Source organism: Silene latifolia, chromosome 5 (assembly GCF_048544455.1).
Source record: "Silene latifolia isolate original U9 population chromosome 5, ASM4854445v1, whole genome shotgun sequence".
Classification (NCBI taxonomy): Eukaryota; Viridiplantae; Streptophyta; class Magnoliopsida; order Caryophyllales; family Caryophyllaceae; genus Silene; species Silene latifolia.
This window is the reverse complement of record NC_133530.1, coordinates 54,067,578-54,088,871: the sequence shown is the minus strand read 5'-3', so window position 1 is coordinate 54,088,871 and position 21,294 is coordinate 54,067,578. Positions and strand designations below refer to the sequence as shown.

Below are 21,294 nucleotides of genomic sequence, written 5' to 3'. Positions count from 1 at the left end.
ATTTTTATACCGTCACATCTCTCAAACGTATCCTATAGGTGTGACTTTTAGAGACCAGTTGATCACCGCCATCTGTATGACAATAACGTCAAACTTATCTAGCAAGCCAACCGTTATTGATAAACGTGGACCAACTGATAATGATACAAAAGTATACCCTTTGATCCTTTTAGAGATTTAAATGTTATTGCACTACTTGTAGAGGACACCAGCCCCAACAAGCTCCCACTTGTCCGTACAATTGTATGTGTAATAACGTTATCCGCACGAACTGGAGGACACAGCTCCAACAAACTCCCACTTGTCCGTACAAGTGTATGTGCGATAACCGATTCTCATATTCATTTAAAATTTCTCCCACTCAATGTAAAACAATTTGCAGATCTTGATCCGCAAAGGTCGTATTTTACAATCGATCTGTATCTAGAGTGGTTTCCCCGACTAGAGAGTAACTTAACTGATAAAACGAATTCGTATTCGAGCATGGCCATGCATTTCAGTTACAGCTCCTCGAGTGGCCCTGAGAAATATCGAGTACCTGATAAAGGCTGAATATTTCCTTCAACTCGAACTCCTGCCGATCTAAGCACAGCATGAAATGACCCAGAAACAATCTACTTGGCCCCCTATTACGGATGACCGTGAGAAAGAAACCAAAGTCACCCAAAATCTGTCTTAGTCTCGAGAGACAGTCGATAGTCAAAAGAATCGACTCTTAGGATCACCATGGAGGTCCTATCCACGACCGGGCACCGAATGTTATAAAACATTTAGGACTCCACGTCGATGTCACATTTGTGTCCTACGAGATATCCGTATAACCCGCTTCTGTGATTGGTCAGTCAACCGGTTGACTTATGGCTCGTTGAACCCACCATCAACCAACGTCACAAAATGATTGCCAGAGTTATCAGCTCATGTGGGCAATTAAGGACCATAAATATAATGTTTGTTCAGTTCACTTTGTGGTGTTCAAAATTGTCGTACAAATCCACATGAAAAACAAAATATATAAAATATCAAAACGATGATGTCGTATAGAGTACAAAAGAGAATGAATCTAATCCATAAAAGAGTACTACAACTTAGGAACACGTTTAATTCCCATGGAATTAACATGCCCTTCATGCTTATCTTGTCGTAATGGTTTAGTGAGAGGATCTGCTATGTTATCATCTGTAGCAATATTTTCTATCACTACCTCCTTTTGCTCCACGTAATCTCGGATTAGATGAGCTTTCCGTTGTACATGTCTAGACTTGTTGCTAGACTTAGGCTCCTTAGCTTGGAAGATGGCACCTCTATTGTCGTAATAGATGGTGATCGGGTCATTCGAACTAGGCACTACGGATAGTCCTTGTAAGAATTGACGCATCCATATCGCTTCCTTTGCGACTTGGACGCGGCATAGTACTCGGACTCGATCGTAGAATCTCTTTGTAACACTTTGTTTGGAACTCTTCCAGGTGATCATGCGCGCCATTAAGAGTAAAAACGAATCCAGACTGAGATTTTGTGTCATCTCGATCCGTTTGGAAGCTAGCATCTGCGTAACCGGTTGCGCATAGCTTTTGATCGCCTCCATAAGTCAATGCCCAATCTTTAGTCCTCCGTAGGTACTTAAGAATGTTCTTGACAAAGAATCAATGTGATTCACCTGGATGCTGTTGGAATCAACTTGTCATACTCAATGCATATGCCACGTCCGGACGTGTGCATATCATGGCATACATGATTGATCCTATAGCCGAGGCATAAGGAATCCGTGTCATGCGCTCTTTCTCTTCCGGTGTCTCTGGTGCCTGAGACTTGCTCAAATGCACCCCTGGAGCCATAGGAAGAAACCCCTTCTTGGAGTTAGTCATGCTTTGAATCTCTCTAGGACTTTGTCTATGTAAGACTCCCGATCGAGAGATAACATCCGTCGTGATCTATCTCGATAGATACGGATGCCCAAAATTCTTTGTGCCTCACCCAGATCTTTCATCTGGAAATGGTTTTTCAACCATACTTTCACCGAAGTTAAGAGAGGTATGTCATTCCCAATCAGGAGTATGTCATCGACATACAATATTAGGAAGACAATCTTGCTCCCACTCGACTTGATATAAAGACATCGTTCCTCGACCGATCGAGTAAATCCATTTTCTTTAATCACTTGGTCGAAGCGATGATTCCAACTCCGAGATGCTTGCTTAAGTCCATAAATGGAACGCTTAAGCTTGCACACTTTCTTAGGATTTTGTGGATCGATGAAACCTTCGGGTTGTACCATGTACAACTCTTCCTCCAAAAAGTCGTTTAAGAAGGCGGTTTTCACATCCATCTGCCAAATTTCATAGTCATGAAAAGCGGCAATCGCTAAGATAATCCGAATGGAACGCAGCATGACTACGGGTGCAAAAATTTCATCGTAGTGCAAACCTGGCACTTGGGTGAAACCTTTAGCAACTAGTCGTGCTTTATAGATATCTTGTTGACCTTCCACAGAATGCTTTATCTTGTAAAGCCATTTGCATTGAAGGGGACGAACCTTAGTAGGTAAGTCAACAAGATCCCATACGTTGTTCTCATACATGGAGTCCATCTCGGATTGCATGGCCTCAAGCCATAACTTTGAGTCAGAACTAGTCATGGCACCTTTATAGGTTGCGGGTTCACTACTCGTTAAGAGTAGAATGTCATCTATGTCATGTTCCTCGACCATACCAATGTATCTGTCCAGAGGAATAGAGACTCTTCCCGACCTCCTAGGTTCCTCAGGATTATTCACCGCAGCCGGGATTGAAGGAATTGGTTCCTCCAATGGTTGCTCGGCATTTGGTTCTGGAATCTCCGACAGGTCGAAGGTTCTATCACTCTTTGCATTCTCGAGAAATTCCTTCTCTAAGAATGTGGCACTAGCCGCAACAAAAACACGTTGTTCGGTTGGCGAATAGAAGTAATGACCAAGTGTTCCTTTAGGATAACCTATAAAGTATGTCTTGACCGATCGCGGGCCGAGCTTATCCTCGTGTCTCCACTTGACATAAGCCTCGCAGCCCCAAACCCGTATAAAGGACAAGTTAGGGACCGTTCCCTTCCATAGTTCATATGGAGTCTTGTCAACAGCTTTAGACGGACTTCGGTTAAGTATTAGAGCAGCTGACAGAAGAGCATAACCCCACAATGAGTCAGGCAACACGGTGTGACTCATCATGGATCGAACCATATCAAGTAGTGTTCGATTTCTCCGTTCGGACACACCATTCAACTGAGGTGTTCCAGGTGGAGTTAACTGTAAGGCAATCCCACAGTCTTTAAGGTGTTGATCAAACTCGTGAGAAAGATACTCGCCACCACGATCCGAGCGCGCGCAAAGTTGTTTTAATCTTTCTTCCCAGTAGGTTATGTACCCTATTCTGGTATTCCTTGAATTTCTCAAAGGATTCACTTTTGTGCTTCATTAAATAGACATAGCCATATCTACTTAAATCGTCCGTGAAAGTGATGAAATACCTATAGCCTTCTCGTGCGGTGATTGATATAGGCCCACACACATCCGTATGTATGAGTCCTAATAGGTCAGCAGCGCGCATTCCAACACCTTTGAAGGAAATTCGAGTCATCTTACCGATGAGACATGATTCACACGTGCCAAATGATTGAAAATCAAAGGCCGAAATAGCTCCATTCTTTATGAGCTGTTTTACGCGTTTCTCATTAATGTGTCCCATACGGCAGTGCCATAGATATGTTTGATCTTTGTCACCAACCTTTAACTTTTTATTCATTACGTGTAATATTTCGGTGGTCTGATCTAAAACATAAATTCCGTTCATGGAGACTTCCTTGCCATAAATCATATCGTGTAATGAGAAAATGCAAGAATTATTCTCTATTACAAATGAAAAACCAAGTTTGTCAAGTGCAGAAACTGAAATAATGTTTTTAGAAAGACTGGGTACATAATAGCAGTTATATAAAAATAACTCAAATCCGCTAGGAAGCTGGATCACATATGTTCCCCTCGAGACGGCAGCCACTCGTGCTCCATTCCCGACACGCAGGTCCACCTCACCCTTTACGAGGGGTTCGATGTTTCGGAGCCCCTACACATGATTACACAGATGAGAACCACAACCAGTATCAAGTACCCAAGTTCCGTAACTTGCATGGTTAATCTCAATCATATGAATAAAAGTAGAAGAGGATGAAGACATACCAACGGGTTTAACGCGACCGCCTTTAAGTCCTCATGATAAACAGGACATGTACGCCTCCAATGCCCAGTCTTGTGGCAATGATGGCATTCCATGTTTTCATTCTTGCTCTTTGTCGCGCCTGATGAGGTGCTCGACTCACCAGGCCCACTCTTACCTGAACCCGACTTCTTGAACTTCGGTTTGCCTCTCGTTAGGTTTGCACGAGCTTTGCCCTTACCCTTGCCCTTGTTTGTCACGACGAGAACATCTTGTTTCATGCTCCCACTGAACTTCATGTCCTTCTCGGTCCATGCGAGAAGGAGTGCGATTCATGGGGACTTTTCTTCAAATCATTCATATAGTAATTGGCTCTAAAGAGCGCAAAACCATCGTGGAGTGAATGAAGCATGCGGTCAATCACAATGTTCTCGTTGATTTTACAATCAAGCGCCTCCAGTCTCTAGACATTCTCAATCATGCTTTGAGAATGTGTGGGCTAATCGGTTGGCCCTTCTGGAGTCTCGCATCAAAGAAGCGAGTGGTATGCTCATAGGTCACGATTCTCGGTGCTTTCGAGAATTCCTTGGTGAGCGTGGTGAAAATCTTGTTTGCACCATGGGCTATGAAGCGTTTCTGCAAATTGGATTCCATTGCAAAAATGAGTACGTTTTTAATCGCACCCGCTTCCATGACAAAATCGCTATACATGGCGACCTCGTTAGCTCCGGTAGTGGGGCCTGGGTGCACGGGATGGGCTCGATCGAAACTTGAGCTTTCCGTCGCGATGGGGCGCATTCCGTAATGCCGCCTCCCATTCCGCGAAGTTTGATCCATCATTCTTCGATCTAGTAGACTGATTCATCTGATTCATGAAGATCCGAAGCCAGGACTCACGGTCCAATGTGGCACTTGGCATTGGGTCGTTCAAATGACCAGCCATATTTGTTTTAGCAGTTTAAAAGATCGTGATCTACGCTGAAAAAGAAAAATAAACCAAAACGAAATAAGCAACTCATCGAGGTGATTTAAGTCTATTTAAAATTCATTTTAGACTCATTTCACTTGCATAATTGATCTCCCTCAAGAATGATACAAGTGATCCCAAGACTCAATTTCCGTAAATTGATAAGCCAACTGCTTAGCTAATTCTTCCGTAAGAACTCTTGGTCGATAGATTTCCGTAAATCCTATCTATAGTCCACCATGATCACAGGATCGTACGAGTGACCATAGCGTTGAGATAAAATAGGTCAATCGGTTCCAACTTACCCGACGTAGAAGGGGTCATATTATGCCTACCGACGAAGAAGGGACTCATTGGAGTTTGACCTATAAAGACCTTTCTCAATTTTGGTTTATACGAGGAAGATCCCATCAACTAAGTTTAAATTCATTTTAAGTGAACGAATAACTAGCAACTGCGTGAATGAATTAATTTAGATGATGGCTTAAAACGTGTGACATATGAATGTCATAGAAAACTAACGCGTGACCTCTATATGAGTCAGTTTTCATGCAATTATTAGGTGGTTTGGTTTTTAGGCGGAATATGATGCATACTATCGTTACAAGAAAATAAATAAAGTAATGCAATACGTAAATAAAAATTCCTAGTGTGGCCTATCCTAGTAAAAAGAACATAATACAACTTTGGAATCCACCGTTGGACCCAAAAAAACTTGTCTTGATGTTCCATCTTTGTCCTTGCAGCGGGAGTGAGCATCCGATCTCCATCTTTGGTCTTCTCAAAATTACAATTAAAATTTACAAAAATAAACCTATTTACATTCTAAATAAAAACTTTAATTACAAGGGAAAAATAAAAATGGAGATACGAGATCTCAAAATACAACCAAGACCGTGTTCCATCATTACGGTAACACGTTCTACTAAGGCCACACTAAGTTACAACCGATTGCAAAATAAATAAATACGTAATGTAAGCATTCAAAATATTCAAAATAACAATAAGTAAAATGCATCAACTAAAAACAAATTCATTCGTGACATAATTCCGTAATTATGTTAAATTTATCCAAACCACCTTTTAACAATTAAAATTATGTGACAAAACTGCTTCATCAACTTAATTTTAATTCATGATAATCCTTTATTTTAAATCGTTTTAAAATAATTCAATGGTACGTGAGTGAACCGTTTCACTATCAAGCGAATGCATAAAATCCGTATTATGCACATGTTAAGGCCAAAAAAAAAAAAAAAAAAACTCAATTTTTTTTTTTTTCTTCACGTCTGGCCGTGAACAGTACCCAAAAAAAAATTTTTTTTTTTTTATTTTGGAGCTGTAAAACCGAGAGCTCAAAAAAAACAAAAAAACAAAAAATCCAGCGGTACACATGAAAACCGAGAGCCTTAACAAACAAAACAAGATCAATTTGTCAAAACCAATTGCAATTTAATCTAATCCGTATAGAAATGAATTTACAATTGATAGATCTTTAACATATTGCAATGAATATCGATTACAAAACAATGTGCAAAGATCAAATCCAAAACCGAAAACAAAAAGAACAATGCACGGAATTAAAGAAAACAGCCGTGTAAAAACAAGACACGGTTTTCAAGAAAGATGCAGCCGTGCAAAAAAAAATTTAGCCGTGCATAAAAAAAATTTCAGCCGTGTGGTTTTTATGCAACAAAAATCATCGATTCAATCCGTTTGATGAAAATCACATAGAAAAATTTACGTGGCCTCGCTCTGATACCACTTGTGGGGTAATATCCGTATAAAACCCTTAAATTATAGGACTATAACGCAAATTTAATACGTGATTTATTGTCATAAACGAAAAACAATGAAAAACGATAAAGCACAAGAATTAACCTTCGGTCCTAGTGCAATTCGGCAATGAGAGATCAAAGTAGACCTCCTCCTAATTGTTGCACCCAAGATCGTCTGAGAATATGCCCTTGTGCTAGAAATGTGTTCTCTAATTGCCTTGCAATATTGAGAGAACTTGATGTGAGTTTTCTTTAGATGTGAGATCTGAATTTTGAGAGGAAAAATATCTCTCAAAACCCTAATGTGTTTTCAAATGAATTTGATAAGGTTACAAGTGAGGAGAGGCTCTCCTTTTGTTTCCTCTCATTCGGCCAAACCGAGACCTCATGGGGAAGTGGGCTTCCACTTCCTCATATTTTTTACCTCGTGGTCCGGTTCGTAAAATGCTAAATGTATATGACGCGGTTTTATTATAAATCGTCATCGGTTATCGGCTATTAAAATATCAACTAATAACACGGATTAGCTGAAATATTAATACATGTCCGACACAGACAATATTGTATAATTAATTCAATATACATTAATTAAATATAATCGTTTATATTTAATTTACGAATTAACCGTTTAATTCGCCTTAGCCAATTTTATTTAATCCGTATTAAATAAATTATCTCAACATCGCATTTTGACTAATTACTAGTCAATAACTCCGACTAACTGGTTAGTCAAATTTGGCATCAACATGACTGTATTTTCATACCGTCACATCTCTCAAACGTATCCTATAGGTGTGACTTTTAGGGACCAGTTGATCACCGCCATCTGTATGACAATAACGTCAAACTTATCTAGCAAGCCAACCGTTATTGATAAACGTGGACCAACTGATAATGATACAAAAGTATACCCTTTGATCCTTTTAGAGATTTAAATGTTATTGCACTACTTGTAGAGGACACCAGCCCCAACAAGCTCTCACTTGTCCGTACAATTGTATGTGTAATAACGTTATCCGCACGAACTGGAGGACACAGCTCCAACAAACTCCCACTTGTCCGTACAAGTGTATGTGCGATAACCGATTCTCATATTCATTTAAAATTTCTCCCACTCAATGTAAAACAATTTGCAGATCTGGATCCGCAAAGGTCGTATTTTACAATCGATCTGTATCAAGAGTGGTTTCCCCGACTAGAGAGTAACTTAACTGATAAAACGAATTCGTATTCGAGCATGGCCATGCATTTCAGTTACAGCTCCTCGAGTGGCCCTGAGAAATATCGAGTACCTGATAAAGGCTGAATATTTCCTTCAACTCGAACTCCTGCCGATCTAAGCACAGCATGAAATGACCCAGAAACAATCTACTTGGCCCCCTATTACGGATGACCGTGAGAAAGAAACCAAAGTCACCCAAAATATGTCTTAGTCTCAAGAGACAGTCGATAGTCAAAAGAATCGACTCTTAGGATCACCATGGAGGTCCTATCCACGACCGGGCACCGAATGTTATAAAACATTTAGGACTCCACGTCGATGTCACATTTGTGTCCTACGAGATATCCGTATAACCCGCTTCTGTGATTGGTCACCAACCGGTTGACTTATTGCTCGTTGAACCCACCATCAACCAACGTCACAAAATGATTGCCGAGTTATCACTCATGTGGGCAATTAAGGACCAAAAATATAATGTTTGTTCAGTTCACTTTGTGGTGTTCAAAATTGTCGTACAAATCCACATGAAAAACAAAATATATAAAATATCAAAACGATGATGTCGTATAGAGTACAAAAGAGAATGAATCTAATCAATAAAAGAGTACTACAACTTAGGAACACGTTTAATTCCCATGGAATTAACATGCCCTTCATGCTTATCTTGTCGTAATGGTTTAGTGAGAGGATCTCGCTATGTTATCATCTCAGTAGCAATCTTTTCTATCACTACCTCCTTTTGCTCCACGTAATCTCGGATTAGATGAGCTTTCCGTTGTACATGTCTAGACTTGTTGCTAGACTTAGGCTCCTTAGCTTGGAAGATGGCACCTCTATTGTCGTAATAGATGGTGATCGGGTCATTCGAACTAGGCACTACGGATAGTCCTTGTAAGAATTGACGCATCCATATCGCTTCCTTTGCAGCCTTCGGACGCGGCATAGTACTCGGACTCGATCGTAGAATCTGTTTGTAACACTTTGTTTGGAACTCTTCCACCGATCTGCAGCGCCATTAAGAGTAAAAACGAATCCAGGCCGAGATTTTGAGTCATCTCGATCCGTTTGGAAGCTAGCATCTGTGCAGAATCTTGCGCATAGCTTTTGATCGCCTCCATAAGTCAATGCCCAATCTTTAGTCCTCCGTAGGTACTTAAGAATGTTCTTGACAAAGAATCCAATGTGATTCACCTGGATCTTTGTTGGAATCGACTTGTCATACTCAATGCATATGCCACGTCCGGACGTGTGCATATCATGGCATACATGATTGATCCTATAGCCGAGGCATAAGGAATCCGTGTCATGCGCTCTTTCTCTTCCTGTCTCTCGGTGCCCGAGACTTGCTCAAGTGCACCCCGGAGCCATAGGAAGAAACCCCTTCTTGGAGTTAGTCATGCTGAATCTCTCTAGGACTTTGTCTATGTAAGACTCCTGACTGAGAGATAACATCCGTCGTGATCTATCTCGATAGATACGGATGCCCAGAATTCTTTGTGCCTCACCCAGATCTTTCATCTGGAAATGGTTTTTCAACCATACTTTCACCGAAGTTAAGAGAGGTATGTCATTCCCAATCAGGAGTATGTCATCGACATACAATATTAGGAAGACAATCTTGCTCCCACTCGACTTGATATAAAGACATGGTTCTCGACCGATCGAGTAAATCCATTTTCTTTAATCACTTGGTCGAAGCGATGATTCCAACTCCGAGATGCTTGCTTAAGTCCATAAATGGAACGCTTAAGCTTGCACACTTTCTTAGGATTTTGTGGATCGATGAAACCTTCGGGTTGTACCATGTACAACTCTTCCTCCAAAAAGTCGTTTAAGAAGGCGGTTTTCACATCCATCTGCCAAATTTCATAGTCATGAAAAGCGGCAATCGCTAAGATAATCCGAATGGAACGCAGCATGACTACGGGTGCAAAAATTTCATCGTAGTGCAAACCTGGCACTTGGGTGAAACCTTTAGCAACTAGTCGTGCTTTATAGATATCTTGTTGACCTTCCACAGAATGCTTTATCTTGTAAAGCCATTTGCATTGAAGGGGACGAACCTTAGCAGGTAAGTCAACAAGATCCCATACGTTGTTCTCATACATGGAATCCATCTCGGATTGCATGGCCTCAAGCCATAACTTTGAGTCAGAAGCATGGCCGCGGTGGGCTTTGAGTGATCGGAAAGTTTCACCATCTTTTTGGTAGTAGATGGTGGTGATGGTGGTGGAGATGATGAACTAGAAACCTCCTCCTCTTCAAGAACTTCTAGATCGTCTAAGTAAGACTTTCTAGCACTTTCAACTTGTACGGGAGAAGTGGCTTCTTTCACTTCCCTCCAAAAACGCCGTCTTCTCCTAAAGGTTTTCTCGGGCTCGGAATCCGGTGAAAGCAATTCTCCACTACGAGAGGACCTGGGCATAAGACAACAATTTTTAGGAAAATGATAAGTAACGGTCTCAAGGAACAAGTGTTCCTCAAGACAAAACAAAAACAAGATAAAAATCGACAATTCAAAATGCAATAAAACCGTTTCCCAAGAACGGCGCCAAAATTTGATAGGCTTATCGCGTACCTATGCAAAGATAATTACCCTAGACAACAAGTTAATGTAGCAATAAGGGTCGAACACAAGGAAACGGGAATTACTTCGTGAATTGCTATGGGTAGATTTTTATCAAGATCGATTACGATTTGGGTTGGTTTGGTTGTTTGATGATTAATAACAATAATGATGTAAATTATATAATAAAAGAGAGTCTAAGGGGTTCGGGTCACACATGCAAAGATAAACATATGATCATGATAAATTCGGTACTAATAACATTGTCAATTGCTTAGGCTTAAGGATACCCATCTTACGATATTAGCATCAACCATAGACCGGGTCCTAGAGAAACTCTCGTCCATGACTAGGTCGTCCTACTATACATGCTTAGTCTAATTCAATTCCGTGCCTCTCGACTTATAGAACGAATGAACAAACTTAATCATTTGAATAAGGCCTTAAACAACGATTAAACGTGACGATGCAAGCATGTGATAGAAGCAATATGAACAATATTATTATTAACTTATTTTATCATGTTGATATATTAAATTTATGCATGGCTCCCCTAGCCCTTAGACTAGGGAATTTAGCTACTCATACTAAAATGTAAATTGCAAACTAGATTGTAAGAAATATTAAACATGGTTATAAGATTTATGTTAATTAGATGATATAACATGAGAAAAGATCAATGCTAATGTAAAATGGAATACTTGATTATAAACTATGTGGTAACTAAAATAGAAATGTAAAATTGCAAACTAGAAATAGAAATACCTTAATAATAGAGAACTTGTATGGAAGAACAATGTATAACCAAAAGCTTGAAATAACTTAGAACCAAATGTTTGAACAACTACAAGATTAACTAATTTGTAAACTAATATGAAAACTATTGAGAGAATTATAATGCTTAAGGCTATTGTAAACTAAAACTTGGACGTAAAATTGGATGGCTAAAACCTTGGAATACCTCTCCTATTTATAGGAGAGGATAAAGAAACGTAAACGGGCAAGATGCATGCGGCCCCGATCGGGGTTAGGTGGCCCCGATCGGGGTCGTGTGTTTCCGAGTATTTTCTCTTAATTCCTCTATTAATTGCGTGAGGAATCCAAAGTTTATACTTTAATGCTCCTTAATCACCCTAAAATGCCTCATCTATGATCTTTAGAGCTCCCAAAAAGCATCCTAAGCATGTTGGAATCTTATGCTTTCCACCTTGACTTGGACTTGAACATTTGGGCTTTGACTTTGTTTGTTGGCAACATTTGCATTACTCATACTAATCCATCAATTTCTTCATGCAAAACCCAATCCAATGCTCCATGCTTAGTCCAATACTTGGTCTTGATTAGCTTAATGAACTAAGTGTATAAAATGATAGGAAAAAGCCTCTAAATGCTTAGATTCCTACAAAAACATGTTAAGACAAGCAAATACACTAGAACAACAAATATTAGCTTATGACACTATGATAAGTGCTAATTAACAAATAAAATGGAGCTAATATAGGGGATGAAAGTATATAAAATATGCACTTATCATGTATTCAATAAGCTTATAATTGCTTTTAGACTTTTCATTTTACTCACTTTTATGATTGTAATTAGTGAAGGAGTGATGACAACTCTTCACTTACCTAGGAGTTTCGATTGTGGCTTATTATATAAGGCCATGAGTTTTTCAACAATAAGGATTCAGAAATATATGAAAGATTAAGAAAAGAAAACACTTGTGTTTTTGTTGTTTTTGAGTATGTAGTTTACACACCAAAAATCCGTTAGTTTTCGACGCGTTTCGAGTCTAACTCGATCGTAACTCAATAGGTCTTGAGTTCGATCACCATTACACGTGTTATAGGTCTAGCGCCGAGTAAATATCCCATTGAGTTGAATTCTACACATGAATTCAAAGCAAATATCCTTTTTATTTTATTTTTTTAATATTCCGCTTCCGCATTCTGTTCGTATCATTTGTGGTATTAGAGCTTTGGCTCTTGATTTTCCTAAATCTAGACGGTCCTAGGCGTATCAAAACCAAGTTGTTAGTTGAATTTCCGATTGCGATTGAAGTTCAAGGGTTAAACTCAAGCAGGTAGTTTGAGGGTTAATCGGTTTTGCATCTCAGGGGCGAGTTTCTAGTGACTTTTATTCCAAGCGGGACAAAAAAAAAAAAAAAAACTACTGTTCACGAGCGTGGTACTGTTCATCCGAAAAAAAAATTTGGTCCCAAACGGTCTTAAGGCGTGTCAAAGTCAAGATGTTTGTTGAATTTCCGATTGCGATTGGAATTCAAAGGTTAAACTCGAGCAAGGTAGTTAGAGGGTTGATCGGCTTTTGATAACCCATATCATAGGTTCAAGAATCGGGACGATTCTTTTTTAAAAAAGGGCGGATGATACGAGTACGGACACGGCCCAAAAGGAGGTACTGGTACATGGTCCAATGCAAGCTAATAAAATGTTTATCTTTTATTTACTTATTGCTAATAATGTATTCAATAAGCTTATAATTGCTTTTAGGCTTTTCATTTTACTCACTTTTATGATTGTAATTAGTGAAGGAGTGATGACAACTCTTCACTTACCTTGGAGTTTCGATTGTGGCTTATTATATAAGGCCATGAGTTGTTCAATAATAAGGATTCAGAAATATATGAAAGATTAAGAAAAGAAAACACTTGTGTTTTTGTTGTTTTTGAGTATGTAGTTTACTTACCAAAAATCCGTTAGTTTTCGACGTGTTTCGAGTCTAACTCGATCGTAACTCAATAGGTCTTGAGTTCGATCACCATTACTCGTGTTATAGGTCTAACACCGAGTAAATATCCCATTGAGTTGAATTCTACACATGAATTCAAAGCAAATATCCTTTTTATTTTATTTTTCTAATATTCCGCTTCCGCACAAATGATACGAAAAGAATGTGGTGGAGAGGCATGATAAATTTAGATATTATCCACTTTGTAAGAGTGTGGAATTATCACATTTGTATTTTACTGATGACTTAATCATGTTTTGCAAAGTGGATTAGAAATTTATAGAGCTGCTAGTAAGAGGTATGACAAGGGAGGATGTTCCTTTCAAGTATCATGGAGTGAATGCCTCTCCAAAGCGGCTCTCTGTTCTGTAGCTCCATGGTTGAGAAAGTGATAACAAAAATTAGAAGTATAGGCTCCAGGAAGTTGTCCTATATTGGTAGACTAGTACTCATTATGTCTGTCTTGAGTACTTTGCATACTTACTGGGCTTGTATTTTTATTATCCCCAAGACAATGATTTGGAAAAATTGAGGCAGTGCATAAGGACTATTTGTGGTATGAAAATGAGTAGAGTGATAGGCTTGCCCTGGTGTCATGAGATGCTATATGTATGCCAAAACAACACCGTGGTTTGAGGCTTAAAAAATTTCATATATGGAATGTTGCTTCAATAGGTAAATATGTTTGGTTGATAGAGATAAAGTGAGATCACTTGTGGATAAAGTTAGTGCATTTCTTTTATATAAAAAGGAAAGTGTGGAAGGGTTATGAAACTGTAACTAATGGAAGTTGGGCTTGGAGAAAAATATGTCAAGTGAAGAACTTGCTTAGGGATTTCATATTTGACAGCAACTAGAGAATGGCAGGCCTAGATTACAATGTAAAAATTGGATACTCTTGGTTAAGACCTGATGAGGGGACTATCAATTAGTTTCCTTGGGTGAAGAACAATTGGCTAATACCCAGGCTATCTTTCCTGATATGGCTTATAACTCAACAAAGACATTTAAGTTAGGATGGGATGAGAAAAATGTAAATTATTCAGAATAATGTGTGTTCTCAGTGGCTTAGAGAAAGAGCACCATTCCCACCCGTTTTTCAAGTGTGAGTATAGTTCTAGATGTAGCAGATTGGTGGTTTGTTGGCGTTAAGTCCAGTTCCTTGCACAAGGCATTATAATATGGTGGCATGAGCCGAGGATAAGGTTCATGTGTAAGAAAAAGCGATTGTTGTGATCCTGGCTAGCTAGATGTATCAGTTATGGTTTTACAGAAACAGAAATCGCATTGAAGAGGACCTTATTAGGCCTAAGATTTTAAGTACCATAATTAGAGATGAAGTTAAATTGATATTTGGTAATTGTCATGTTATTAGCAAAAATAGTCAAGTAAATGATTGGTTGGACTTATCTATAAAAAATATAAAAAGGCTAACTTAGTATTTGACATGGCATCTTCTTAAGCCATCTAAAATATATGTGACATCTCTTAAGCAAATTCCACTTATAATACCCTACCAAATTGAATTAGAAATTTTCATATCTATATTTGCTTCTTTAAATGTCAAAACAAATAATTGAGCAATTTAATTAAAAAAACTATCAACATTCTACCATTTACTCCGCTCATCCATGAGTTTATTAATTCTACCATTTGAAATTCCCTCGTTTACCCCACTTATCTATAAGTCTTATTCATTTTATCATTTAAATTACGGAAAATTCACGTGGTACCTTCGAACTTTGTCGTTTTGCACATGGTACCCAACTTTTTAAGTTTGTGTACATTATACCATTTATGTTTGATTTCCATGCATAACATATCCTTTTCGTCGCTCTAAAAAAACTCAATTGCACATAACTCCTTGATCGGAATTCAGAATCAGCCAATTTTTTTTGTTAAATGATTATCTCGTCATAATTTACGATTTGAGGGGAAAAAAATTGCCGACCGACTTTTTATAGGGATTTTTTTAAAGAAAATCTCAAATCAAACATATCTTCGATCTTAAACTTCCGAATGGCCATTTTCGTTTTACTAATTTATAGATCTCGGAGAGTTAATCAATTTGAAAAAAAAATTAGTCAATTCCGATTTCTGGTCTATAGTTTATGCTCAATTAAAAATTTTAAAAACGATAAAAAGGCATGTTGTGCTTGAAAATCAAATTTCAAGGATATCATATGCACAAACTTAAAAAGTTGGGTACCACGTGAAAAATGGCAAAGTTCGAGTGTACCACGTGAATTTTCCGTTTAAATTATTGAAATCGATAGATGAACACCTTTACATGTCATATCCACCCTTTACTCTACCAATTACATATTAGTTGTTTCTTAGTTTTATTCCAAACCAAACAATTTGTTTTACATATACAAGTTTGGTAGATTTTAATGATGTCTTCCACATTACACGCCAAATGTATTATGTGCCCCAAATTGTTTCCGAGTTGAGTGTTTATTGAAATTTATTTACTCCAATCGTAAAATTATCTCAACTTTTACTTAATTATTTACTTTGTAGGATTTATTTGATGGGAATTCAAATATACTAATATAATTGAGGATATTTAAGAGGTATGAAGTGGCAGGAGGGACAGTGGTTAGGGCGTCAGAGGTTGAAGGGGCGGTGGGTAGGTGTCGAGTAATGGGCTGTAACAAAACCGTTTGCCGGTGAGTATTCCCCGCGAAAGAGGGAAGGCGTGAGAGAGAGAGAGAGGGTTGTGTGAGTTGTTGTCAATGGCGCAGGTGATCGTCGGTGGTGGTGGTGTTGAGCTGTCCGACGAGTTTTAATACTCGTGTTGTAGTTGGGCGCCGGTGGTTGTGGTGTGTAAGTCGTTTTATTATTTTTATTTTTAATGTAGTACGTTGGGTATGTGAATGAGAGAGAGAGAGAGAGAGAGTTTTGAGATAAGTTAGAGAGGGAAGATGTGAGGGGAAGTGAGAAGGGTATAATTGTCAATAGTGTACTGTAATGAGTAAAATGCATAATGCGAAAATCAACACCTAATTTTAAATTAGTCTTACTATAATATTTACATAAGAATTTTTTGTAATTAATCTTCGCATTAATTTCAACAATTTATTACAGGAAAGAAAAAAATTGTGGATGAAGGGTAAGATAAAAAAAAAAAGGTAACATAAATACAAAGCATAATAATGTCGAGGAAAACAAAAAGGTCATTCCATATAAAAGAAATAAAGGTTAAATAAATAGGATAATTTAATAAGGGCCTTACTGATGATTATTTATCAGTGAAGCAAATAATATCACAATAGATGGAGCTCAATTTTTGAAAGTATTACTCACTATATGGATGTATCTCAATTTTACTGTTCATTTCCTCCAAAATTTTTATCCTAAAATTAATGCCATCTTTTTAATTTTTGAATGTCAAATAATATTGCCTATATATATAAACTTCCCCATCTTCATCATAAGAGCATTGTCTCAGCTCTCTTTAGTTGAAAGGATAAAGTAAAATGAAATTTCGACACTTAACACATCAAAAAATAGAACAAAAACTAAAAGAAAGTTCTAGGCTTTCATATAAATCCTACATCATCACAAGATGTCAAGATCGAGTACATTGTACACATGACATCAAACAGTAAACATAAGCGGAAAACCATAAATAATCCCGTGAGTTCTCACGGGCAACAAAACTAGTTGGTAGTTAAGAGGATAGTTATTGACTTATTGTAGGCTATGCCTGATAATGTGTTGTAAGGGAGATTTTATTATAATGAGAAGCTCTTATTTTTTAAAAAATTTTATTCTTGTTAATGATTTAATTTTTGTTTTATTTCAGTTAATTTCGGGTTATTTTCGAGTTATCATTCAGGTCGGGTAGAGGGTCAATACATGAATTGGGTTTACTTGGGTCACGAGTCATCTCGGGTCAGATTCAGTTTCAGGTAAGCCTTAATCGGGTTACAGATCATCAACGTGTCAGATTCGGGTTGCAATATTTTCGGGTTCTATCGGGTCCTGTTTGCTGGGGTTCGGGCCGGATTAGAGTTGCTAGCTCTAGGGATGAGGTTAATGTAATTATAGGTTTAATGTTTCTAGAATTATTTTCCTTAATTAAGGGTGACCTGACAAATAGATACCAAATTACTGAGTATATATAAGAAGATAAAGTTAATATTATGATTTATTTTGAAATTAAATGAAGTTAGAATTATTATAAAAGCGTCACTTGTGGTTTGGATTATTTTTGCTAAGGAGTTAAATATTTTTTTAGCAAGTTGGTAGCTTGATCGCTGATTTTTTTTAAAAACCAACGGAGTAATATAATTAAATCAACCAACGAACCGATCAACGACCTTAAGCAGCTTACTAATCCAACGGTTTTTCCAGGTAGCTTGACCGCTAATTTGGATTATGCTCTTTAATTTTACATTGGGATTAAATCGAAGTTAATAGTACGTAAATAATCCATACTCCTAAAAAAGTAGTAAAGCTATCGCATTCCACAATTTAAAAAATTGCATTTGCTCGATTGAGACATCATGTCCAACAAATATTATCATCCGTCCACAAAAATCAACAAGGTGTTAGTTCAGCTAAACTAATCACATAAATGAAGTGAAGTGATGGGAGTTGCATATAATCCATGGTTGTCTAGAGACAGCAATATCCATCCTCACAAACTTTTGTCTAAACATGTAATGTCCTCATCTCAAAGGCATTCCTTTCTCAATTATTGTTTCATGTTACACTTGATAAGTTGTAAGTTGTTACGAAGTACTATACTATACTCTTAATTCCACAAAAACACTTGATTGGTGAAAGTTGTGATCAAGGACCACAACACTATCCTGAACCACATTCCCCACATCCAAACATACCACACCCTTTTATCATTTATATGTCTAAATCTCCACCCCTATTTGTACTTTTTGGCCTCCAAAGGTGCTTTGTAACTCGATTTATACGTGAGTTCAAATGGACAATGGAACTCGATCATCTCATAACTTCCTAGTTTGCTCTCTTACTTCTTTTAACCTGTAATTGAATCTCCTAACTTCAAATCCTGATTATTCATTCCTTTTTGGGCTTAAACGAAGCTCAAGAGCAATTTTAATGTTAATGGTGTTTGAAATCAAGTCATGAATATCACCTCTCATAGATTTACCAATTATGGCCTGTTTGGAAACAGGTATTGCATTTGCAATTCCGGATTTAGCCCAAATATGGTGTTTGGGCTAATGGCATAATTTGGATTTGGATTTGGTTGAAATCCTATCAAATTCTAAAGACTAATAAAACGGCCCATTCCAAATCCACCCCCTTACCCCCCGTATTCCAAATTACAACTCCACTCTAGAATGTTCTACAGACTCAAACTCCATCTCCCTCATCTCGATTCATCAACATCAATTTCATCGACAAAGTTCATCCCCAATTTCTAGGGTTCGTGCGATTTTTCGTGGGTTTATAATCATCGTTTTTCTTCTCATCAACATCCATCAGAGCAATCCAAGTATGTTTACGCCTCTTTCAATTTTTCTAGGTTTAAATTTCTAATTACTCTTTGCTAAATTATGATTTGTGTATTGAAATTTATCGTTTCATTGTTCATTGAATTGTTGATATTCGATTTTTGTGGGTTGAAATGTATCGTATGATTAGTTGATTTTTCAATTTTTGTGAGTTCAATTAATTTTTCGATTTTTGTGGTTTTGTTCTCTGGTTTTAGCATGATTGTGTATGCTAAAGATTTAGTTCAGAAGTGAGACAAATTTGAAAACATTATCGTTGAATGATTATATAGAAGGGTATGTCTCTTGATTAGTTGATATTGTCTGTCATGCTTACTCAAGGTGGGACTCGGCTGTGTAATGTGGAAAATTAATTGATTTCTGAACTCGGGTTTGATATAGACTCTTTGAACAGTGCAATGTGAACTCATTTTAAGTTGTTTTTCTGCAAATATGTTGGATAAACTCTCTGGATCTTTCTGCAAATTTATCGTTTCATTTGTTATTTTGTTCATTGAATAGCTGCAGCTTGATTTTGTGTTGAAATGTATCGTATTATTAGTTATTTTGAACTGTTCTATGCTTCTGATTTGCTTCAATTTGTCGTAAATGTGCGCCTTATTTGCTAGTGAATTGATAATTGAATGCTGATGGAATGAGTAAAAAAAACTAAACCAAAAAAAATGAACTATTTACATGATATAAACTCATTATAATTTTTCAGATTTGCGAGTATTGAGTAATATGGCGGATAATAATGAAAGGGAATCACTGAAACGTGTCAGAATAGAAGAAGAAGATGATGATATGGAGCTTTTCACACTAGTTGTGGGTTGTGTTGTCGTTATAGTAGGAGCGTTGAGTTACAAAAGGTATAAGATTAGGGATTTGGCTGGGAACGAACACGAACGTTCACAAAAAAGAGCAATGTGGTTAGATACATTAAGAAACAATAGAAAATGTCAAGAGCAATTGCGTTTCGATAGGCGTTGTTTTGAGAAATTATGTAGGATTCTGAGATCAAAGGGTGGGTTAATTACCTCTAGAAACGTGACTAATGAAGAAGTTGTCGCATTTTTTCTCCACACCCTTGCTCACAATTTGAAAAACCGAACTATTCAAGCTCTTTTTGCACGATCAGGAGAAACCAAGAGTCGCCAATTTCACACGGTGCTCCGAGCTGTTTTAAAAATAGGAAAATACTACGTGAAGGAAGTTGATACTACCACTAGTTTTGTCAATGATCCAAAATTTAAATGGTTTGAGGGTGTGGTTGGCGCCCTTGACGCACTCATATAGATATGATTTGTCCCTTTAGAGGACCGAGGTAGGTATCGGGATAGAAATGGTCACATTAGCACAAATGTTTTAGCGACTTGTGATCCGGATCTCTTTTTACATATGTTCTACCCGGGTGGGAAGGGTCCGCTTCTGATCAACGTGTCCTACGCGACGCTCTTCAAAGGCATGCTTATAATCTTAAAGTACCAAAGGATAAGTATTTTCTTGTGGACTTAGGGTATACCAATGGTGAAGGTTTCTTAGCTCCATATAAAGGTACAAGATACCACTTAAATTTATGGCGAGGGAACACCCCAACAAATTCCAAAGAGCTTTTTAACTTGCGCCATTCATCAGCTCGTAACACAATTGAACGAGCATTTGGTTGCATGAAAAAGCGTTGGGCTATTATGAGGACCAGTAGCTTTTATGGTAAAAAAACCCAAGTCAGAATCATAAATGCTTGTGTCATTCTACACAACTTCTTAAGATTTGAAAAAATGGATGAAACGGCGCTAATGAATGAGGTAGAACAAGATTTACAAAATGCAGTGGTACAAGAAGAGGATGGTGGAGAAGATTATGTAGTGAGTGTTAGACAAACGAAGAGTGGAATAAATTTAGAGACGATCTTGCAAAGAAAAATGTGGAATGATTATCGAGCTAGGAGGGGTATCTGACTACTTACCACGATCTTGCAGCAAAAGAGGAAAATGATGGTGGTAAGTAGTCATTCAAAAGGTGGATTGTGATTTTTTTTGTCCTTTTAATGTATGTGTATTTCGATTGGATGTTATATTTGGATCCTGGACATCGCCAAAATACTCACCAAAAAGCCGTACTTTATATCAACCTGATGCCCTGAATCACTGAAGTTGATAGCAATTTTAATCTCTGAAGTGCTTATTGCTTCTGAAGTTGTTGGTAGTCAGTGTGCCTGACATTCTGTCCAGTTTATTTTCTACCCCCTTTGCCCATTAATAAAGCTCTTGACATTCTTTTATTTAGGATGTCGGCTTTCTCCTGCCTGACATTCTGTGAACTTATTTAGGATGTCGGCTTTCG

The 21,294-nt window shown here is 37.7% G+C and overlaps 1 pseudogene; it reads left to right on the top strand.

Annotated features, from left to right (window-relative positions):
* Nucleotides 1-18,101: 18,101 nt before the first annotated feature.
* LOC141655381 (uncharacterized) lies at nucleotides 18,102-20,825 on the top strand (annotated as a pseudogene).
* The last annotated feature ends 469 nt before the right edge of the window (nucleotides 20,826-21,294 follow it).